Consider the following 25,442-nt stretch of genomic DNA (forward strand, 5'->3'; position numbering starts at 1 on the left):
TTATTCCGTCGCCTCCACTGGTGCAGTAGTAGTTCAGAGGATGTAGAGAGCAGTCGTTGTTTTGTAAGGCGAGAGAATAGACGATCTGAGTGTTGACTGAAATGTTGTACTGTTCGGTTGGTGTTAAGTATAGACGGAAGAAGATGCAACTGTCAGAATATATTTGAGAAAGGAGATGGGCTTTTGATTTATGATGCTGGTATAATGGAATATTTTCGTCAATATATAATGAGGTAAAAAGGTATTACAGTTTTCTTTAATAACAATCCCTCTTGCTCACAGGTACAGTCAACAAAGCATCTGGCTCGTGTTCATTTATAAGACTTGTATTTCTGGTTTCTATGTGCAATTATAGTATTTCTGGTTTGTCAATTAGTTCATTGTAAATGGTGTTTAAAATATTTTGTCGTATTGGGAAAGAGTCGAGCCAGACGCATGTACGTTGAGTCACACTACCACATACAGAACAGTTACACTTGTGCTTTGTTGTTTCGTAGCTTTTATAGTTGCAGGGGACTTAATTAAACAATTGTGTTAATGTAATTTCCTTGTCATTCTTTATTTTTATTTTATGCAGTCAGATTGCGTGCTAATACTAGTCAGGGTTCAAATGGCTCTGAGCACTATGGGACTTAACATCTGTGGTCATCAGTCCCTTAGAACTTAGAACTGCTTAAACCTAACTAACCTAAAGACATCACACACACCCACGCCCGAGGCAGGATTCGAACCTGCGACCGTAGCAGTCGCGCGGTTCCGGACTGAGCGCCTAGAACCGCGAGACCACCGCGCCCGGCACTAGTCAGGGCCCACCGGTTATGAGACATCGTAACCGGTCACACAGACAGTAAAATTATTGCATTTATTCATTAATATTAGTCTTTTTCTTTTTAATTAAGGCCCCATGCACAGTCCGGAACCGCGCTGCTGCTACGGTCGCAGGTTCGAATCCTGTGTGTGATGTCCTTAGATTAGTTAGGTTTAAGTAGTTCCAAGTCTAGGGGACTGATGACCTCAGATGTTAAGTCCCATAGTGCTTAGAGCCATTTGAACCATTTCTGAATTTTATTAACAGAACACAAGAAACTAAACAATTACTTTATAGTCAGAAATAATTTTTGTACCTCAAGAAATTAATGAATTGCTTATTTCTGCAGTTAGAATCGCACTGTTCTGAGCTACACGTCCATACAACCATGCTTGCTAATAAAGTCTTAACCTGAGACCGACCGCGGCAGACAACATGTCCCTCCCCCGAGGCATCCGAACCATCCAATTTAGGCGCGATCCCAATATCACCGAATTGCTTCGTTCACCTTTTCGTTTAGCAGTTCTTTATTATCCTGCTGGTTATTAATACTTGTGAAATAATGGAATAATGGCGCGCTATTGAGAGATGCTTTAATTTGACATTCGAGTAAAAATGCTGTTTAGTTTTTCTAATATTAATAACAGAAGATGTCCACTTTTTCGCAGAAATTCCGAACGTCTCAGCCAGTCGCGGAGAAGGACCACAATTCAATCGGTCTTTCCCACGATACCGGTACCGAGCAAACCATCTGTCATCGGTACCTCACACCACATTACATCTTGCCACTGCTGCCTTCTCAACCACTCTAAAACTAGCTTTCTGTAGCCGAATATGATGGCTGCAAGGCCAGAGAAATTACGCGAACAACACGCACAAGACGAACGACTGTACGGATATTTTCAGCGAGACAGGAATAGCACACACTGTCACGAGTGCATGAGGTGTTCGGTGAGGAGAGGTGTGGGAATGACTTGTGTTCCCAGTCAGTCTTGGCGGGCAAATTCCCGCGTTTTCTGCAAAATCATAACTGTGATTGGCTTGCTCAGGGAATAGCTCAATGACGTAGCAAAATCGGCGCAGAAATTGGCGCCAAGTCTCTCTATTGGTGGAATAGTAGTGAGTCGGCAACAGAGTTTTCCGCCGGTTTTCGAGTTGCTGATTGGAACGTTTAACCACGGCCACTGTCGGGGCGGGAATGTTCTGTGTTCGGCTTGTACGCGTGCTCTTGAGGGAGTCAGCTCTCGCCTTTCGGTCGGAGTAGGTTACAAGACTGAGCTCTCGCTGCTGTGGTCAGCCTGCCTTCGGTTGTCTGTCTAATATACTTTGATTTAATTGTAACTGTTTGACGAAGTTGCTGAAGTTTCGACTTCAACGTAACTTTCCGAGTAAAGTTGGCAATTGAGCGTTCTGCGAACAAGCGGCCTATGTTGTCTGTCTTGAGCACTTTTGGCTAAAGTTGATGTACCGGAGTTACTGTGTGACTTCTCTTGTTAAAATCACTCACTGTACTGTCAGTGATTGTGTAGTGAGCCTTATTTGTCTCCCTCAGAGACGTAATTGTGTTGCTAGGTAGTCTTTAGTCTTGAACAACCAGACCAGGAGAATTCGTTTCGGGCTATACTCGCGACATTATCATCACCACGACGGGACATCGAAGCAACCAGCCATCGCCTCCGGTATGCCAGATCGTGTCCTTGCAGTTAAGGAGACAGCTTGGTAATGTACGTCCGCAGCACCGGAAAATCAGGGAATTTTGCTAGGTGATAATCAGAGCTCAGCAGAGCGCACCTGTTCGTCTTTTCTAACTTTGTTCTGTTTTAGGTGTTCATTGTCTGAGTTATCACTAACGTAGCAGCAATTAATGTTGGGTTGGTTGGGTGTTTCTCTTAAGATTTGAGTTGCAAGGAATTGGCTCCACATACTACTTGGTCATGAATGTCACAATCTAGTTTATGGACAATTTCGCCTTCACAGCATTTATTTGAGTATCCAATTTGATGTATTATAAATGTTTCATGTGGTTTGTTTATTATTTTGAGTTTAGTCATAATAAATCAAATTGTTATTTTGGACAGAACTTTCATTCCGTTAATCGGAAGAGCAACCCTTTCATTTCTCACTGCATTAATGAAACTGTAGAGCAACCCTTTAATTTCTCACAACGTTAATGAAACTTTCTTCTATCTAATTAATTTCTATCCAATTAAATTATTGCAAGTGCCAAACTCTTTTCTACTCCACTTGCAGGGTCGATTACAGTCAGTTCGCGTTTCTTCTTAATCGATGTGCAACAGCAAAGGTCGGAGTTAGAAAAGGGGGGGCTTAGAGCATCATTTCCATATGAAGAGTCTAGAAGAACTTAGTGTTAAATACACTGCTAGCCCCGGCACCTCGGAATGTTAATGATTCATTTTCTCATGGTAATGGATGGTATCCAGTAGCTACTGTTAGGTGACATATTGGTGTAATTAATGTTATTGGACTTGAAAGCTTTTTGTGAACGTGATGTTATAGCTTATCATACCTCTTACTTTGAAGAAGTTGCCAATAAGGATTTTGAAAAGTCTTATTATATCTCTCCATCTGCATTTAGATCCAGTGGCCCAAGTATGGCTTAGGCATCTAATGTCGTTCGCTAATTGATCCCCCTTGGGGAATTGAATGTATAACAAATTTCACTTTTGTCGCTTACTCTCTCATTTCAAGCGTACGCTCCACGGGATAAAGAGACTCATATATGTAACAGTTTTATTTGCTTGCAGTTAGTGAATGTCGTAAACAGACACACAATATAAATGAATAAGGTCCTGCTTCAAGATAAAGACTTCTTTAAACATTTTTTTCTCTCAACTGTCAAACGGTACATACAGCAATCTTCCTAGGTAGAATTATAGAACATGTTTTATGATCGAGAATTATGACGTTTTAGGAAAATGAACATCTCTTCTATAAAAATCAATATGGATTCTGCAAACAGAGATCATGCGAAACTCAGCTCGCTCTGTTTCTCCATGAGATCCACAGCGCAGTAAACAACGGCGCTCAGGTTGATGCTGTGTTCCTTGATTTCAGTAAGGCATTTTACACCGTCCCGCGTTTCCCTTTAATGGAAAAAATATGAGCTTACGGAGTATCGGTGCAGAAGAAGACTTTCTCCCAGTCGCTCTTAAAGGAACTAAATCGACAGATGTAAAGATGATATCAGGAGTACCACGAGGAAGTGTGACAGGATCGTCGCTGTTTAACGTATACAGTAGAAAGCGTCGCATGCTCTTTAACGCTATCCTCAGATGATGCAGTTGTCTATACCAAAGTAGCAACGCAATGTCATCAAAAGTTTCCGGACACTCCCAAAAGCATATGTTTTTCATATTAGGTGCACTGTGCTATTACTTCATGAGATAGCAGAATGGGGCGCTCCGCGGAACTCACGGACTTCGAACGTGGTCAGGTGATTGGGTGTCACTTGTGTCATACGTCTGTACGCGAGATAACCACACTTCTAAACATCCCTAGATCCACTGTTTCTGATGTGATAGTGAAGTGGAAACGTGAAGGGACACGTACAGCACAAAAGCGTACAGGCCGACCTTGTCTGTTGACTGACAGGCACCACCGACAGTTGTAGAGGGGTGTAATGTGTAATACTGAACAGTGGAAAACCTTCTGACGATTGACGAATCACGGTACACTATGTGGCGATCCGATGACAGGGTGTGGGTATGTCGAATGCCCGGTGAACGTCATCTGTCAGCTCGTGTAGTGCCAACAGTCAAATTCGGAGGTGATGGTGTTATGGTGTCATCGTGTTGTTCATGGAGCGGTTTGCACCCCTTGTCGTTTTGCGTGGCGCCATCACAGCACAGGCCTACATTGATGTTTTAAGCATCTTCTTGCTTCCCACGATTGATGAGCCATTCCGGGATGGCGACTGCAAATTTCAACACGATCGAGCACTTGTTAATAATGCACGGCCTGTGGCGGAGTGGTTAAACGACAATAACATCGCTGTAATGGATTAGCCTACACAGAGTCATGTCCTGAATCCTACGGGACACCTGTGGAATTTTCTGGAACTTCGACTTCGTGCCAGGCCTCACCGACCGACATCGATACCTCTCCTCAGTGCAGCACTCCGTGAAGAATGAACTGCGGTTCCCCAAAAACCTTCCAGCACCTGATTGAACGTATGCCTGCGAGAGTGGAAGCTGTCATCAAGGCTAAGGGTGGGCCAACACCATATTGAATTGCAGCATTACCGATGGAGGGCGCTACGAAATTGTAAGTCATTTTCAGCCAGGTGTCAGGATACTTTTGATCAGACAGTGTAGTAAGAATTTGCAGGAAGACGTGCACAGAACTGATGAATGGTGCAGGCGCTGGCAGTTAACCCTGAATGTAAATAAATGTAACACATTGCGCATACATAGGAAAAGAAATCGACTACTGTACAGCTACACTATTGATGACAAACAGCTGGAAACAGTGTATGCCACAAAATATCTAGGCGTAACTATATGGAGTACTCTTACGTACAATGACGACATAAAACAGATAGTTGGGAAAGCAGACATCAGACTCCGATGCATCAGAATAATCTTAAGGAAATGTAACTCATCCACGAAAGAAGTGTATTATAAGGCGCTTGCTCGACCGATCCTTGAGTATTGTTCATCTATGTAGGATACCTGTCAGGTGGGAGTGGCAGAGGAGATAGACAAGATCCAACCAAGATCGGCGCGTTTCCTCACAGCATCGTTTAGCTGGCTAGAGAGCGTTACGGAATTGCGAAACAAACTCCACTAGCAGACGTTACAAGAGAGACGTTGTGCATCACGGAGAGATTTACTACTGAAATTCCGGGACGGCACTTTGAGGAGTCGGACAACATTTTACTTCCCCCTAGATACATCTCGCGTATTGACCTCGACTAGAAAATTAGTGAAATTAGAGCCAATACAGAGGCTTACCGACAATCATTCTTCCCACGCACTAGTTGCGAGTGGAACAGGGCTGGAGGAATTTGATAGTGGTACCTAATGTACTCTCCGCCACACACCTTTAAGTGGGTTGCGGAGTAAGATGTAGATTTAGATGTTCAATTCAGGTAAGTTTACATCGACTGGCGTTTCGCAGCCTCTCATTTTCCTCGCTTTCAGGTTTCGAAGGTTACACAAGACTGCAGCCCTGCGACAGCTACACTGCACTGGTGAGAGGGGGGGGGGGGGGGGGGGAGGGGGGGGGGGCGGGACTGCATTCCTCTCTGCTACACAAGGCAAGACACAAACTACCATCCCTCCCTTCACTGTAGGATGACGTAAACAGTAGGAATAATTTGACGTGACGATGTTTCTGATGCAACTGCAACAGTAACAGAGGACATGCAAAGAACATAGCAGGAAACTGAATACAAACTCGATATTCTTCGTGCGCTAAATGGTTCTCATGTCGAGGTGTACTGATGATTATTATATAAATTCAGTGAGATTGAGTCCGCCTTGACGCAAAGCACTTCGTTATTTAACTTCCTGGCAGATTAAAACTGTGTGCCGGACCGACACTCGAACTCGGGACCTTTGCCTTTCGCGGGCAAGTGCTCTACCAACTGAGCTACACAAGCACGACCCATGCCCCGCCCTCACAACCTTAATTCTACCAGTACCTCGCCTCCTACCTTCCAAACTTAACAGAAGCTCTCTTGCGAAGTTTGCAGAACTGGCACTCCTGAAAGAAAGGAGAGCACTTGCCCGCGAAAGGCAAAGGTCCCGACTTCGAGTCTCGGTCCGGCACACGGCAGATTAATCTGCCAGGAAGTTCCATATCAGCGCACACTCCGTTGCAGAGTGAAAATCTCATTCTGACTTCGTTATGTGTTAGCTTATTTATTCCTCAAACTAGTTTCGGTGACAATTATCACCATCCTCATTTTTTAAAATGTAAAACACGCAGAAAATTGCGTTGTTATTCAAACACAGTAACACATTATTACATTTTTACTGTTCGTTTTTTGAATTATAGTTTTCTATGGAGACTTTCATACTATCTTATTTATTGTATGTGACGGCATGTTTTAAGAATTATTGTCGTTATCTATGGAATATTTTCTGTTCTTTTTTCTGCTGCCGTTTTTTCTAAGCGTACATCATGTCGTTTGCCGGCTGCAAACCCGATACTTACTCGAAGAAAAAATACGCCTGAAAAATGTCATCATCATCATCATCATCATTTAAGTCTGATGGTGCCTTTCAGCGTTCAGTCTGGAGTAGAGTCCCCCTTATAAAATTCCTTTATGATCCCCTATTCAGTGCTAACATTGGTGCCTCTTCTGATGTTAAGCCTATTACTTCAAAATCATTCTTAACCGAATCCAGGTACCTTCTCCTACCCTCTACTGCTGAACCCATGAGTCTCTTGGATAACCTTGCTTCTCCCATGCGTGTAACATGACCCCACCATCTAAACCGGTTCGCCCTGACTGCTACATCTATAGAGTTCATTCCCATGGTGGACACCCTCCTGCCATTGTTCCCATCTTAGTTAGCACCTGCAATCATCCCAGCTACTTTCATATACGTAACCTCAACCTTACTGATAAGGTAACCAGAATCCACCCAGCTTTCGCTCCCATACAACAAAGTTGGTCGAAAGATTGAACGGTGCACAGATAACTTAGTCTTGGTACAGACTTCTTTCTTGCAGAAGACAGTAGATCGTAACTGAGCGCTCACTGCATTAGCTTTGCTACACCTCGCTTCCAGTTCTTTCACTATGTTGCCATCCTGTGACAACATGCATCCTAAGAACTTGAAACCGTCCACCTGTTCTTTGTTCTTCCTATTTAGCACCCAATCCGTTTATATATCTTTCCCACAGACATTACTCTCGTTTTGGAGATGCTAATCTTCATACCATAGTCCTTACATTTCTCATCTAGTTCTGAAACATTACTTTGCAAACTTTCAACCGAATCTGCCATCACAGCTGAGTCATCCGCATATGCGAGATTGCTTATTTTGTGTTCACATATTTTAATCTGGTTTCAAATGGCTCTGAGCACTATGGGACTTAACATACATGGTCATCAGTCCCCTAGAACTTAGAACTACTTAAATCTAACTAACCTAAGGACATCACACAGCTCCCAATCATCTATCTTAATCTCACCCAGCCAGTCTATTGTTTTCAACATATGATCCGTAAATAATATGAACAACAGTGGAGACAGGTTGCAGCCGTGTCTTACCCATGAAACTACTCAGAACCATGAACTCAATTTACCGTCAACTCTAACTGCTGCCTGGCTATCCATGTAAAGACCTTTAATTGCTTGCACAAGTCTGCCTCCTATTCCATAATTTCGTAGAACAGACAATAACTTCCTCCTAGGAACCCGGTCATATACCTTTTCTAGATCTATGAAGCGTATATACAATTCCCCGTTCCACTCGTAACACTTCTCCAAGATCTGGTCCTGACAATCTCTAACAGGCCTGACCCACACTGATTTTCATCCAGTTTGTCCTCAACTAATACTCGCACTTTCCTTTCAACAACAGCTGAGAATATTTTACCCACAATGCTGATTAAAAAGGAAATTTCGGAAGACGCAAATAATAGGTGTTTTACATCATGGCGGACTTAATTCCTATATTGTTGTTTGGCTTTGACTAACTTCAAATAGCTCTTGCTAGCTTTATTTTTCCTCAAAAAATGCCACTATGTAGGCAACAAAAAAAGGCTACCATTGGCAGTTAATCCGTCACCCGGATTCGGTCACAATGTCGGGTCGCCGCCATTCAAGTCAATGCTCTGCGCCATACTCACGTTTCATCGCTGTAGTCAATCGTAAGAATCTGGTACTACGGTTGTCGTCATCGGACAATTTTCGATCAAATCTGGCAATACTGTGCGGAAGCCGGAAGGAGGAGCCTTTCTCGCGGCGGAAAGGGCGCCGGGCGAACAATGCCGCGTTGGCGGCGGCGGCGGCGGACGAAGGGGCAGATAAGGCGGCCGGTTTCCATGGCAACGGGCCCATTCTTTTCCGCTCGAGTACACACTAATCACCGTTTCCAAGGAGGCGCACCGCAGCCGCTGCTCATTTGGCCACAATACCGGCGCCGCTGGGCCTCGAGCTGAACGGCAGTATTGCCTGGTCGCCGGACACAGCGCCAGGCATTAGCCGTTTGATATCTGGAGGCCGACTTTACCCCAGAACCTGCAGTCAGCTCTTACTGAACAACACAACTGAGATTGTACACTGGTGAAAAAAAAATGGACAACTGGAAAGACGACGTCGATTTTGATCCGTTGGCCGGGTATTCCACCTGGAGGATAGTAGATGTGCTGATAATGGTTTCAACGTCGTCCGTCAACAGATAGCGTAATAACATAGCTACCCGGGCGCCGTCTGTGTCTACTCTTTAATAGGGAATGCTCACACCCAGAAGGATTAATGTGGTGCAAACGTTTGAAGCAAGCAGGCAACCATGCCATCGAGACGCACTCGTGCTTCCTATAGCCAAATTGTAGCCTTCGGAGTAGCAGGATGGTCCTTTCGAAGATATGCCACATAACTTGGTCGCGCTGCGTCAGTTGTGTTGGTATCAGAGGCCACGGGAATATCCCCACATCCAGAGACGAGGTTCTGGACACCACGCAGCATGGACTCCAGCCAGGATCGTCGTGTCAAGGGCAGCAGTGGCAGATCGTGCAGGGACAGACATTCAACACGATCTGTTGGGAAACAGAGTGAGACTACGAGCATAGACACCTATAGCCCGTCTTCCACTCATGCTACAACTCCAACGTACACGGCTCGGCTGGTGCTTTCAGAGGGCAACTTGGAATGGTGCGTCGTGGTCTCCAACGTACACGGCTCGGCTGGTGCCTTCAGAGGGCAACTTGGAATGGTGCGTCGTGGTCTCCAGCGATGAAAGCAGATTCTGCCTACATGCAAGTGATTTGCACCTAGGACGTAAACCTGGTGGGCGCTGTATCGCAGACTCCATTCGTCCAACACGCACTGGCGCCACTCTCGTTCACTTTTGGTGTTTCTGGAGGGGACGCTAACCAGCGCTCAGTACGTACAGTATGTTGTTAGACCCGTTCCTTTGCCGTTCTTGCAACAGGAATATGATGTGTTGCTCCAACAGGATAATACTTGCCCACACACAGCCTGTGGAACTCAATCAATGCAAGGCATGCAGCAACTGGCCAGCACGATTTCGGACTTGTCTCCAATCGAGCACATGTTGGATACGATTGTGCGAGATAAAAGTGGCTCGTGCAATTCGTCAGTCAACAGCTGTTACAGAGCTTCGAAAAGGTGTTGAATAACACATCTCGGACAATATTAGCCGACTGTAAAATCGATGGGATGCAAGAGTCAGCGCCTGCATTCCCATCCGTGGATGCTACACCACGCGATATGGGTGTTTCAGCATGGGTCGATACCTGGTACCTCCGACGATGATTTGTAAATGTAATAATTTCAGGTACCCCATATTCATCAATAAATCTTCAATGTACAATTTTTTCCTGCAGTGTACATACATGATCATAAGTACTCAAAACCCCTTTGTAATGCGGAACTGACTATCAGATGTGACGGGGCGTGGGTGCGCCAATATAAAAGGAGGCAGGCACTATTGCCACTAGAGTTGCGATAAACAATTATTTCGGAGTAGCAATTACAGCGAATGCGGTTATTTTCACACCAACTACTTTTAACAGTCATATGTGATTATCAGTTATTCTTACAACCGAATTCCCCAGACCGATATACAGTAAGCTCCAAGCGTCCGGAGAACGCGAGCTGCTAGATATCCCTCAGCTCGCGTACGCCCTAACTCGTACTTTACGAAAATTTCTCTCGAGAGTATTTCTTATGGGCGGGACTTTCTGGAACGTTTTTGCTAACATTTTGATTTCTTTTTATGTAATTCGGTAGTCGTGCAAGTTGATTCTGGTGTACGGTACCAGGCTAACAAGCTAGTGCATTTCAAACACGTATCCGACTCATACGATAATAGTTGGTGGTGACTCTAATTTACCTTCGATATGTTGGCGAAAATACGTGTTTAATTCCCGAGGTACGCATAAAATATCATCCGAAATTGTGATTCTCTGAAAATTATTTCGAGCAGTTAGTTCATGAGCCCACGCAAATAGTACACCGTTGTGGAAACGCATTTGATCTCATAGTAACAAATAATCCTGAGTTAATAACGAGCATCAAAACCGATCCAGGGAATACTGAACACAGGGTTGTCATAGTGACATTGAGTACAGTAATCCCAAAATCCTCGAAAAATAAGCGAAAAATATACCTACTCAAAAAAGCAGATAAAAATTCACTTGACGCCTTCCTGAGAGACAATCTCCTCTCATTCCAAATAAATAATATAAGTGTAGCCCATATGTGGCTTACATTCAAAGAAATAATATCGGCAACAATTGAGAGATTTATACCAAATAAATTAACAAAAGACAGAGCTGATCCTCCATGGTACACAAAACGGGTTAGAACACTGTTGCAGAAACAACGAAACAAACATGCCAAATGTAAACTGACGCAAAATCTCCAAGATTGGCGATCTTTCACAGAAGCTCGAAATTTAGCGCGGACTTCAATGCGAGATGCCTGTAACAGTTTCCACACCGAAACTTTGTCTCGAAACCTGACAGAAAATCCAAAGAGATTCTTGTCGTATGTGCAGTATGTTAGCAGCAAGAAACAATCAATGCCTTCTCTGCACGATAGCAATGGAGATACTATCGAAGACAGTGCTGCCAAAGCAGAGTTACTAAACACAATCTTCCGAAATGCCTTCACAAAAGAAGACGAATAAATACTCTAGAATTCGAATCGAGAACAGCTGCCAGTATGAGTTACGTAGAAGTAAATATCCTCGAAGTAGTGAAGCAACTTAAATCACTTAATAAAAGCAAGTCTTCTAGGCCAGACCGTATACCAATAAGGTTTCTTTCGGAGTATGCTGATGCATTAGCTCCATACTTAACAATCATATACAAACGTTCGCTCGACGAAAGATTCGTACCAAAAGACTGGAAAGTTGCACAGCTCACACCAATATTCAAGGAAGGTAGCAGGAGTAATCCACTACATTACAGGCCCGTCAACACCGACATTGTACTGTTGATGACTGGTCGGACTAGTCTCGTTCAAATTGTATCGAGTGGATGAACGTGTACTGGTATGGACACAAGCGCACGAATCCATGGATCCTGCATGTTATCAGAGGTATGTTCAAGCTGGTGAGGGCTCTGTAATAGTGTCGGACGTATGTAGGTGGACTGATACGTCTAGATACGACTCTGAAAGGTGACATGTACGTAATATGCTCACCTGCATGAATTCAGGTTCATTGTGCATTCCGACAGACTTGGGAAATTCCAGCAGAACAATGCAACACCCCAAACGTCCATAATTGCTACACTGTGGCTCCAGGAACACTCTTCTGAGTTTAAACACTTCCGCTTGACCATATCTGGGATACCTTGCAACGTGATGCTCAGAAGAAATATCCACCCCCTCGTACTCTGATTTATGGACAGCTGTGCAGGATTCGTGGTGTCATATGCCTTCCAGCACTACAAACATTAATCAAGTCGATTCCACGTCACGTTGCGGCAATTCTGCGTGCTCGCGGTGGCCCTACACGATATTGGGCAGGTGTACTAGTTTCTCTGGCTCTTCAGCGTAATTGAGCTAAAGTTGTGAAACGTACACTAAGTGATAAAAGCATCTGTACACCTATTAGTTTACTTTAATATGGGGTCTGTCAACCCTTCGCTTTTATGACGGCTTCTACTCTGCTGGCTACACTTTTAATGAGTGTCTGCACGTGGAGGGATGGTTGTAGCGATGTTGGACGCTGGGGTTTGGAGCCGACGTTCTTATTCATGCCAAAGGTGTTCCACTGTGTTGACGTCGGGACTCTGGAAAGACCACCCTATTAAGGGATGTTATTGTCCACAAACTTTAAAACATCATTATTAAATCATTATTTCGGAACAGTCGAATACAGATTATAGAAGTTACTAATAACTTTTTTTAAAATACCATCATTAATGTGTGACACAATGAGGTGGAGGTTGAAGTTTATGGGACGAATGCATGAACAGGATCTTCCTCACATAGTTCTTGGCACTGACAACAAAAATTTAGATATGTACATCACATCTGCTTAAATAATACGTGGGAATTCATAATAAACCAGAAATTGCTTCATTATTAGATTCATAACAATAAATGAAATAACTGACTGTCAATTCGACAGCAATATAATAGTGCAACTGGTCAAACACAAGCAACTGGCAACACGAAATCTTTCAGTTTTTTCAGTTCAGACATAAAGAACCCAGCAATCGAGTGATTTACGAACGGAAAGTGTAGTGCACACGATTTCATTGGATTGTCTCAGAAAGTATGGGTGCCACTGCACTAGTTGGCAGGACTTGGCAGCTGTTCTCCCCAATGCTCGATGATACCTATCCGACGTTTGCTGGTTCTGGTTTAGCTGAGCTTGTTCCTTTCGCGATCGCACTTTCCAATCATGTCACCAACAGCTGACTTGAGCAGCTTTAAAAGAGTTGAAATGTCTCTGATGGATCTGTTACTGAGGTGGCATTCAGTGACTAAGTCATTGATCGAAGTCAAGGTGCTCTGCTGGCCGAACCATTCTGCCGCAGCTTCTTGTATCCTCACCTCATTTTATAAGTGTTCACGTCCCGCGACGCCTATTGGTCAATTTCGTTTTACATTAGGTATCCATGTACTTTTGATCACATAGTGAAGTGTTTAGAATTAAAAATGTGTGAATTGAAAACAGGCAAATCGCAGTCGAGCTTGCTACCACGTTTCGTGTCGTTAGTGCGCTGGTGCTGTAGTTGCCTGATGTCTCGTATCTTTTACGCAAAAAGTGAGCGAGCCAGCGGCGCGGCAGACTAGGAAACTGACAACGGACGCTAGCTGTCACGTGACATGAGCGGGCTGCTGACATGCGCAAGAGCCTGCAGCAGGCGACGCCTGCCGCTTCTCGGCGAAGCTTCGTGAAGGGAAAGTAGTTTACTGGTGGAAGCAACTGTTTGTGTTGAAAATTTTTGTTTGATTTCGTCTTTTTTAAAATGCCATCTTGGTATATTTTTCCCTTTTTTCATGTCATTTCGTTAATAATTTCGCTAGATTTAATTTCCACTGTTCAGAAATACGTATTATATTTGTAGTGAACATCTTTTATTTTTACATAAATTCAAAGAGCATGAAATTACACACCTGATGAAAACGCATACATCAAAGCACGAATGTATTCCCGTTCTCAGAAAAGTTGCAGGACAAGTATTTTTTTCTTAGTTTGTAATACTAAAAAGGAACAAATGTTATTTTTGTGTTACCTGGTATGTGTGCGCCCTTGAAATGACCTTGGCCAAGTTTCCGCACAAACAGATGACAGGACTGCGCTCAGCGAAGCACTGTTGGCATTCTTGGCGCATTAGATACGGTGGTACAATGGATGTTGACTGTGAACAAAGAGTGAACATTAAGTTCTGCGTTACACTCGGGAAAAACCACTAGAAACATGTGGACAATCATTAAGCCAAGTGTATGCAGGCGTGGCACTTTCAACAGGTGTGTTTCTGTGTCGTACAAAAGGTTTCTTGAAGACAGAAATTCAGTGCCAGATGATCCGCAGCTTGTTGTCCTTCTAAAGCACAGACTGGTGCAAATGTGGAGCGTGTACGGTAGTTAATGCAAAAAGACGGTCATGTAACTGTGCGTGCGACATCAGAAGAACTCTTAATTTGAATCGTGATGCCTGTTATAAGATTTTACACAAAGGTTTAGGGAAACGGAAACTTAAATGCTCATCCCTCAAACACTAACAGACGGCCGGCCGCTGTCGCCGAGCGGTTCTAGGAGCTTTAGTTCGGAACCGCGCTACGGTCGCAGGTTCGAATCCTGCCTCGGGCATGGATATGTGTGATGTCCCTAGCTTAGTTAGGTTTAAGCAGTTCTAAGTCTAGGGGACTAATGATCTCAGATGTTAAGTCCCATAGTGCTTGGAGCCATTTGAATTTGAACTAACAGACAAATAGAAAGAGGAAATACGACTTTCTGCTGAACTACTGGGTGGAGCCAGATGCGATCCCACATTTCCGTCAAAGATTATTGCTGGGGATGAAAGCTGGTATTTACTAGTATGACCCTCAACCAAAGCGTCAAAGTGCTGCATGGCAGAGTCCTGGACCACCAGCTTCGAAAAACAGTCAGGCAACAATGTTCGAGACCAAAAACGATGGTCACATTCTTTGACAGTAAAGTTTTAGTTTCCCTCCAGATCAAACAGTGAACCAAACTGTATACTCTGAAATCTTAACACATTTGCGACAAACAATTCCCCCCGTGATTTTTGGCATTCTCAGGACTGATTCTTGCTGTATGACAATGCAAAACCCCTTACTGCTTTATCTGTTAGATAGTATCTGGCCAGACATTCTGTTATTGCCATTGCACATCCGCCATATTCGCCCGACCTCTCGCTTTGCGATTTTTTCTTGTTTCCGCGACTGAAAAGGCAGCCGAAGGGCAAGCTTCATCAAGATATCGCAGACATCCAACGCACTGTGTAATATTTCTGGCTTATTCAGCCAATATATTCGGCTCCAGGAAGCTATTCCCAGGGCAGTGGAGATGCAAGAAGCATAGAGATGACGCAATGTGGGATGAGGTACCGGTGACAGATGTTAGATTCGGTACCATTCTCGTGAGAAAGACCGCCTGCATGATGCTGCTGCTCTGTGATTGGCTGCTGTGTTTGGCGGTAGGGCGCCAAAACGTTAAATTTTAGTTGCTATTATTAATCAAACCTGTCATCCAAATTACTTCATTTTTTTAATTAACATCTCTCAACAGCCAGCTATCAATCAGTCATCTCAAAATTATTAAAATCAAGGTATTACTAAAACAAAAGACTGACGATATTACTGCCGATGCACTTAGGTGGCGTTCGGGTCACGCCTTGCTGGCTTGGCGCGCCAAGTGTCTCGGGCAGTCCGGCTCTCCAGTTCTGACCGTTCCAGTAGACAGACATTTTGTCTGTTATAGCAGTATTTGTTTCATGCAGTTTTATTTACTGCAGTTCCGACCGTAGGTACAGACATATTGTCTGTAATAGTAGTATCTGATTCATGTAATTTTATTCTCCAGTTCTGACAGTTCCAGTAAACAGACATGTTGTCTGTGGCAGGATGTATTTCATATTATTTTAGCCAGATATAATGACTGTGGAAAGATATGTTCAATACGTTGTGATCAAGAATAGTGTCTCGTGTCTATATCAATAAAAACGCGAGTGGCATCCCAAATGACTTATAGTTTATTCGTAGCAGCAGTTCCTTGCGAAGTTAATTTCAGCCTCAAGAAAAAGAATCCACGACTTGCGAGCTGTTTTCGGCGCTGGGGACACCATCATCATGAAGACAGCAGGTTAGTGAAGTGTACAAGAACTTATGTATTCCACACAGGGCAGTGGAAACAACTAGGCACTGTACTGCATGCAGAGTACAAATGTGCTCAGTGACACGTCATATGCAGTAATGCAGAGGAGGTAAAGAAGGATGAAAGTATTAACACGATCTCACCTTTATTCCTTTTTTCTTGCCGTAACTGTGACAAATGAGATTATAAGCATGGCAGCTGAAAATTTCCCAGCTCCCTTCTGAGACCTCCAGAAACGGTGGCAACTGCGTTTAGTTACCTAAGGGGACTACTTCGGTAGGAGCTAGGAACATTACTAGGTAAGTGTAATTTTCGATTTAAAAAAAAAAAAAAGAACCTGTCCCGGAACTTTTGTGACAAAGAAAGTACGTTAAACTCATATTTCTTCATGTCCAAAATTGTGTAATATTACACAAACGTAGTATATTATTGTTCAATCACTCTCTCATCTTGGGATAACCAAGTTTATCCAGTGGAATATTAGTCTCGATGAAAGCTAGTGTTGTTGATAAAGCGATTTCCTCTTTATCGGTTTCCGCTCGTTTTGCTGCCTCACTAAGGTCTTGTCTTTTGATGCCGGTAGTCCTTAGGGTCTTCTCCATGCTGTTCTAATGGGGAGACTGTGCGGCTGGTCCCGCCGGAGGTACGAGTCCTCCCTCGGGCATGGGTGTTTGTGTTTGTCCTTAGGATAATTTAGGTTAAGTAGTGTGTAAGCTTAGGGACTGATGACCTTAGCACCTAAGTGCCATGTGATTTCACACACATTTGAACATTTTCTAATGGGGAGACCAGTTATTAATATTTATCATGCATGTGTCCTTTCTCTGCCACTCTGTTTGCACATTGCAGCGTTTGCCCGTAAGTACCTTTCCAGTTTTGTCAAACTCGTAAAATCCTTCTGATGAAAAACTCTTTTCTCGAGAAAAACTGTCATTAACATATTAATAGACTGCAGCACAAAAACAAATTACAAATAATACTGGATGCACCGCCGATCAGCGACAATTTCCAATAGGCAATACACAGCCAGATCAAGGAATGAGCCGGACATTGTTGGAAGTCGTACTTCGTTATGCAGCAAATGAAATTAGCGATACTCGAAACTGTATAAGATATCCATAAATATCGGGGTGCTGCAGACTCGATGGTCATCGATATTCGGATTTTATTGCGTTACTGGAATTTCCGCCGTTAACTTAAAATGATGTGATTCCATACAATTTTGTCGAGTATTTCGCTATTTTGTTTAAAGGTAAACTGTTTCGCATTTTGTACAAAATCTGTAAAATTTTATAAAAATTTCGCGACTTTGTGAAAAACATCCACCTCTGTTCGTCTCTATGCAAGGGAAGAGCCTGTTGTTGCACGAAGAATCTAAAAGGTATAGATTTACTGATGAAATCAGCAGCAATGATCACGTCTACTGTTGTAGTAATGATTAGACAATGCACCCATAACACGGACCTTAAACAACGAACGCAAAGCGCAGTAACATTGTGTATGTATATTATTAATATTTTAGCTGGATGCTTTCTCGCTAGAAGAATTTGCGTCTGTGGCAGTCTGGTTAAAGAAACTAAATGAATCTGCACGCTGGAAAACATCTTGAACATAGCAACTCATGGCGGAAAGGAAAAAGCTGCAGTTACTTCGTTAATAGTAAAGATGTTTTCTACTCCATAGGGAGACATTTTTCTACTCATTTTCCTCTAGCTGATATTGATTGTCACAGTCAATTAATATCTTTAGCTTATTCTCCTCTATCGTACGTTGAATATCCTTATTCGAAGTGTCTAGGGCCGTTTGAACATTACCGCAATTCTAGGGTACTTTTTGTAGTGTTAAATTTACCTGTCACAAATTTTCATACGACAGCAAAAGGCACCACGTCTTTACCTAATACAGCTGATACCAAAAAATTCTCAGACAGCGAATATTTTTCGAATTATTTCGTACAGCCGTGGATCGTCAATAAGGTCTGTTATTTTTCAGATAGGAATACGACGATAAGAACATTAGTGTCGATTCCATGTAGTCCTCCTAGTCTCATTCTCCCTGACACGGGAATACAGTTAAAAATTTTGGAAAGCATTTGTTGATGAATGTAGTGGAATATGGTACAGGGATGTTGACAGTGTGATATATGAAGGTTTGGGTCGTTTCGGCGAGTGTGAGATGATAGTTGAAGTGGTTAAAGGCGACCGCTCGTGATAGCGGGAAATCCGGGTTCGAGAACCGATCCATCACAAATTTTCATGTGTCACTAACAAGTAGTACATACATCTATACCTAACACAGCTGATGTCAAGGAGCAGTCAGCGAATAAATTTCGAATTAATTCTTACAGTTGTGGATCCGTCAACAAGGTCTATTCTTTCAGATATTTAAGTATGTAATATAACTAAATCGTTTTACAAGGAAAAACCACCTGAAGCTGAGGAACGGGAGAGTGTCACACTCGATTCCGGCAAGTAGGTTAGTCCTCTGGAAATAGTACCAAAGATACCAGCAGGTTTCACGTCATCCGACGAACGGGTCACAGACAGTGGCACACCGTCCCATTCCATGAACATAGCGGCGATGTTTGAAATTTAATACAGTGCTTTTGCGTAGAATCAGGAACTGTACGAGTATGACTTCGTCTACCTTTCTCTTACCAGCCAATTACTGATGAAAAGTATATCACGACGCGCGCTGGATTAGCTACCTCGGAATCGTGGCTGCCCCGCCCCCCCCCCCCCCCCCCACTCCCTCCCAGGGACCATGAACATGGATGCCAGTAACTGTTCCCTGATGGAGACGGGGTGAGTGCTAGTTCTGGCTACAAAGGTTGCCTGCGCAGTACTGTTTATCTCGTGTTTACATGAAGATAGGACCGGACCTAAACTGCTCTGGGCCGTGCATCTGTGCCTTCACACGTATCTCGTTCTCACGCCTTTTCTGGATCCGGTTTAGCCGAAAAACATAACACACGCTCACTCTCTGCACTTGCCCACGAAACAACAGCGACTACCTTTAAGAGTTTACGGCGGATCCATTCGTTACATGGTATATGGTATATTTTGTGACATACTTTTTCCTGAATCGTTGAAGATATAGCTACTCTATTTGGCCCAAGATGTAATGGAACTCTTCACTACAGCACGCGTGGCTTCTTCGTCGTAGCAATATTAGGCACACATACAGCGTCATAAACTTGTATTTTCTGCTTCTGATACCTATGAAAACCTATTTAGATACATTTTGAATAACGAGAATCTGTTATTTCTGGACGTAAAATCCTGCATTAACCAACGTAGCAGTACTCTCAAGAAAACGATGTGCTGAATATTCTATTGCTCAACAGTTTATTTGCCAACCAGTGCCATTTCTGACAACGACCGTGAGGTAACGCGAGCTGTAAAAAATGGCAGAATTCACAATTCAACAAAAATCACGAACATGCTTAATGCCGAGCATACTTTCTACCATAAAGTACGTGCAACAAGAAAAAAAATGAGGAAGAACTCAAGCTAAAATACGTTAACTAGATTGAAATCTGCAGTCTAGGCATGAGAAATAAATTGAGCAACGTTTTCTTTGCGTCATACACAGCAATTTCGATAGGACTTGGCATTCTTTCACCCAATTAAGGGAGACAAGATCTTTGTCAGTGACTACAGTTTCCTTTAACGATATATTTCACGCTTACAACAGCTAAATCAGGATTATTTACAATGCAATCCTGCGGTCATTTTGACAGGTAATTGTTAACAAAAAAAGAAAAATTTATTCTCGTGGAGGAAAAGTTTTTTTTCGTATTAAGTTAGCACTGAAATTACACTTATACAATATGAATTTTTTCACGAAGAGGGTTCTGGATCTGGGACAAAATGTATTATCACCCAGACAGAAGTTCATGATATAGTATGCAAGAAAATTTTAATTACCTTATTTTCTACCTAATCGTAGTGCCTCAGAAACTTGCGACTGCGGAACAGGTTTATTTATTAATCAGCAAACCCCGATTCGAACTCCCTAGTATAATATAGTGTCGAACGTCTGATTACTTTACAGAATAATGATTTAATGTGTTGGATATTTTACGCTAAACATGTGAGAGAGAGAAAGTGTATAAAAGGAAGTCTCTACATTCTCTCTTTTATCAAGTACTGGATGAATATGGTCTGGACACTTTGCGCTCTGTTTACGCAAAAGCTACATTTTCATGCATATCAATGTCTATGACGTGTTATCTGCCGACGTCTGTGTCGTACACTGATACTATAATTTTGCAGGTACACTCAGTGGTATATGTGGATACTGCCTGCAAAATGTGTTGCGAACAGAGTTAGTGGCGTAGAACTTATTCATTAATACGTCGTCCCTAGTGATCAAGTTTTCCTGCATGAATACCAAAAGGTAGTAAGTGACAAACTCCTTTCCTTTAGTAATTTTGTGGTGGATGTCAGCGAGAAAAAATTACGTAAGCGTTTTGAAATTACGTGTAAAGTTTGTTGGAAGTCGCTAAGTGCATTCATTCTCAAACACTGGACAATTATAGTCTGCGAATTTTGCGCGCCGTTTATTAGGCTGCCTCCAGACGTACAAACAACACCGTCCGAACAGGCTTTGAAGGCCCACGGTACCGACCGGCCGCCGTGTCATCCTTAGCCCTTAGGTGCCACTGGATGCGGATACGGAGGGGCATGTGGTCAGCATTCCGCTCTCCCGACCATTGTCAGTTTTCGTAACCGGTGCCGCTACTTCTTATGTTAGTCAAGTAGCTTCTCAATTGGCCTCTCAAGGGCTGAGTGCATCCTGCTTGCCAACTGCGCTCGGCAGAACCCGGACGGTGTCCCATCCAAGTGTTAGCCAAGCCGACAGCGATTAACTTTAGTGATCTGACGAGAACCGGTCTTACCACTGTGGCAATGCCGTTGGAGCCTCCAGACATACACAGTATCTAAATGTAATACTTTTCTTACTGTGTTGAACCTTTAAAGTAAGGAAAAAATTTGGAAATTTGTGGTAAGGTCTTATGCGACCAAACTGCTGAGGTCATCGGTCCGTAAGCTTATGCACTATTTAATCTAACTTAAACTAACTTACACTAAGGACAACACACACACCCATACCAGAGGGAGGACTCGAACCTCCCACGGGGGGAGTCGCGCGGACCGTGACAAGACGCCGCTAGATAGCGCGGCTACCCCGCGCGGCTTTAGAGTAATATTATACCTCTTAATGAGTAGATTTTGACATGATTTATATTTTTAAATTCCGTCAATAATTGTACAAAATATTGAAAATCAATTTCTTGTTGCTCCTGGAAGTCATTCGATAGGCAACCAGCGAATGGAACTAGGTGACCATGCCCCAGGTTATCGTTTCGTATTCACGTCAAAGAAAGATGACGCACCACACACGAAGGAATTATCAGAATCGGACTGAAATCGGCAGATTTCATACACAAGTACAGACAAATACATGATTACAATTGCAGAAAAATTGAATGAATTATTCAAGAGAAAGTGTTTCACAAATTCAGAAAGTAAAGCGAGTTGGTCCTTATGTAAGCAGTTATTCGGCTTGGCGTTGATTGTAGAGTTGTTGGACGTCCTTCAGAGGGATGTCGCACCAAACCACTTTCAATAGTGGCCGGGCCTTGTGACCGAGCGGTTCTAGGCGCTTCAATCTGGAACAGCGCGACCGCTACGTTCGCAGGTTTGAATCCTGTCTCGGGCATGGATGTGTGTGATGACCTTAGGTTAGTTAGGTTTAAGTAGTTGTAAGGTCTAGGGGGGACTGATGACCTCAGATGTTAAGTCCCATAGTGCTCAGAGCCATTTGAACCATTTGAACTTTCAATAATCAAGTTAGATAGTGAACATCCCAAGATGGTTGGAGAACGTTGTCCATGATGCTTCAAATGTTCTCAATTGAGGAGAGATTCGGTGGCAATGATAGGGTTTGGCAAATACGCCTCCAAACACATCTTCAGTATGGAATCTCACTGACTAGAGTAGAATAGTCTTCAGTGAGGTAAAATTACCTTCAGTGATGAGTCCCGTTTCGAATTGAGCCCCGATAACCTGCGGAGACGTGTCTGGAGAAGTCACGCTGGTGGGACACCAACCAGCCTGTCGCCGCACAATTACGGCGCTGTGATACGCTGACGACATTCTACGTCCTATTCTGCTGCCCTTCATAGCAAGCCATCATGGGCTTACCTTTCAGCAAACTAATGCCCGTTCGCACCGGCAAGAGCTTGCCTTCGTACTTGCTAGATCCTATCTTGGCCACCAAGGTCGCCGGATTTCTTCCCAATTAAGAAATTTGGAGCTTAAGGGCAGGGCCATCCAGCTAGTTTGTGAATTTGACGAACTGACGCGCCTGTTGGACAGAATTTGGTACGATTTCCCCCAATAAGACATCAAAGAACTCTAGCAATCAATGTCGAGGCGAACCAACGTGTTATTGACTTGCTCAGCTTGTGAAGCTCTTCCTCTGGAGAAAATCATCCAAATATTCTGACCTAACAAGGAACAACGAAACAGCATTGTCTCCACCTCCGGTCTCAGTTCAAATGCTTACAACAGTCAACGCTGGAAATTAACTTCTTAAAAAAAAACGTGTACAGGCATGTGCGAAGCCACTGAAATTTAGCATTACCTGTATTCGCGAGTATTCCACAAGCAGTTTCGGTGCATCATATGCCGCTTCACCAGCACGTTTGTGAGCTGGATTACTGAAGACACATTAAATTCTGTCGCTCATTTCTGTTTTGACACAGGCAAAATAGGCGTTGTCATATGATCCACACGTCCGCCCACTTAAGATTTTGCTGTGAGATATCCTAAAAGACAAGACGCTGTGAAACGTGTCACAGCACTTGCCACATTCTTCAGGCTGCCCAAATCACCTCATAGAAGTAGCTGCTAATGTGTTTTGCGGTTGTACCGGTTACAATGAGCACTTACGGACACAATAAAATGTTAAGAAAGCTTCTCTCAGCAACTGTTATTGTTGTTGCTGTGATTTCAGACGGCAAAATGTGAATCCTGTTACACTACTGGCCATTAAAATAACTACACCGCGAAGATGACGTGCTACACAAGCGAAATTTAACCGACATGAAGGAGATGCTGTCATATGCAAATGATTAGCTTTTCAGAGCATTCACACAAGGTTGGTGCCGGTGGCGACACCTACAACGTGCTGACATGTGGAAAGTTTCCAACCGATCTCTCATACACAAACAGCAGTTACCTGCGTTGCCTGGTGTAACACTGTTGTGATGCCTCGCGTAAGGAGAAGAAATGCGTACCATCACGTTTCCGCCTTTGATAAAGGTCGGATTGTAGACTATCGTCATTGCAATTTATCGTATCGCAACATTGCTGCTCGCGTTGGTCGAGATCCAATGACTGTTAGCAGAATATGGTATCGGTGGGTTCAGGAGGGTAATACGGGATGCCGTGCTGGATCCCAAAGGTCTCGTATCACTAGCAGTCGAGATGACGGGCATCTTATTCACATGGCTGTGACGGATCGTGCAGCCACGTCTCGATCCCTGAGTCAACAGATGGGGACTTTTGCTAGACAACAACCATCTGCACGAACAGTTCAACGACGTTTGCAGCAGCATGGACTATCAGCTCGGAGACCATGGCTGCGGTTACGCTTGACGGTGCATCACAGACAGGAGCTCCCGCGATGGTGTACTCAACGGTGAACCTGGGAGCACGAATAGCAACACGTCATTTTTTCGGATGGATCCAGGTTCTGTTTACAGCACCGTGATGATCGCATCCGTGTTTGGACACATTGCCGTGAACGCACATTGGAAGCGTGTATTCGTCATCGCCATACTGGCGTATCACCCGGCGTGATGGTATGGGGTGCCATTGGTTACAGGTCTCGGTCACCTCTTGTTCGCATTGACGGCACTTTCATCAGTGGACGTTACATTTCAGATGCGTCACGACCTGTGGCTTTACCCTTCATTCGATCCCTGAGAAACCCTTCATTTCAGCAGGTAATGTACGACCGCATGTTGCAAGTCCTGTACGGGCCTTTCTGGATACAGAAAATGTTCGACTGCTGCCCTGGCCATCACATTCTCCAAATCTCTCACCAACTGAAAAAGTCTGGTCAATGGTGGCCGAGCTACTGGCTCTTCACAACACGCCAGTCACTACTCTTGATGAACTGTGGTATCGTGTAGAAGCTGCATGGGCAGCTGTACCTGTACACGCAATCCAAGCTCTGTTTGACACAATGCCCAGGCGTATCAAGGCCTTTATTACGACAAAAGGTAGTTCTTGTGGGTACTGATTTATCAGGATCTATGCACCCAAACTGCGTGAAAATGTAATCACATGTGAGTTCTAGTATAATATATTTGTCCAATGAATACCCGTTTATCATCTGGATTTCTTCTTGGTGTAGCAATCTTAATGGCCAGTAGTCTATTTAAGTGGGGTCTTGTTATGTTTTTCAGTTTTCTCGCCGCTCTCTGTTACACAAAAACTCTTGCCGTAGATTCCACGTCCATTTCCTGCCAGTTCATTTCGTTCGCTTAGCGATATCAAACTTCTGTTGCGACCCAACAGCAGGTCGCGACAAATCTTTGTTCCTGATCAACTTCATGGTGTACACAGCGTATAGAAGTAAGTCAAAGAAGAAAACACCGCAAACTTTTCATCTGAAATATTTTACAATATTTTGCAGTGTGATTCACTATAGTAGATTGGTTTCTTTAAGTTCGTTGATGCTAACGGCTAATGGCTACTACAGTTCCTTATCAACAGACGAATCTGATACCGGTATTACTACGACCAAAAAATCACAAATCATACGGTTTGTAACTCTCATCTTCCTCTTTTGTAAGACTCTTGGGGTTAGGTGACTCACATTGTATAATAATAATATGGTTCAAATGGCTCTGATCACTTTGGCACTTAACTTCTGAGGTCATCAGTCCCCTAGAACTTACTACTACTTAAACCTAACTAACCTAAGGACACTACACACATCCATGCCCGAGGCAGGATTCGAACCTGCGACCGTAGCGGTCGCGCGGTTCCAGACTGTAGCTCCTAGAACCGCTCGGCCACACCGGCCGGC

At 43.5% G+C, this 25,442-nt stretch overlaps 1 protein-coding gene across 4 annotated transcripts in view; it reads right to left on the reverse strand.

The window, feature by feature from the left end:
• LOC126272055 (uncharacterized) overlaps nt 1–25,442 on the reverse strand; it is a 209,273-nt gene that overhangs the window by 170,184 nt on the left and 13,647 nt on the right. For 2 of the 4 annotated variants that reach the window (XM_049974573.1, XM_049974574.1), the window contains one exon: nt 14,228–14,353. The exons of the other annotated variants lie outside the window; for them this stretch is intronic. The gene's annotated coding sequence lies outside the window, so the exon portion shown is untranslated. The remainder of the gene's footprint in view (nt 1–14,227; nt 14,354–25,442) is intronic. 4 annotated transcript variants of the gene reach the window in all.

Source organism: Schistocerca gregaria, chromosome 5, assembly GCF_023897955.1.
Source record: "Schistocerca gregaria isolate iqSchGreg1 chromosome 5, iqSchGreg1.2, whole genome shotgun sequence".
NCBI classification, from domain to species: Eukaryota; Metazoa; Arthropoda; class Insecta; order Orthoptera; family Acrididae; genus Schistocerca; species Schistocerca gregaria.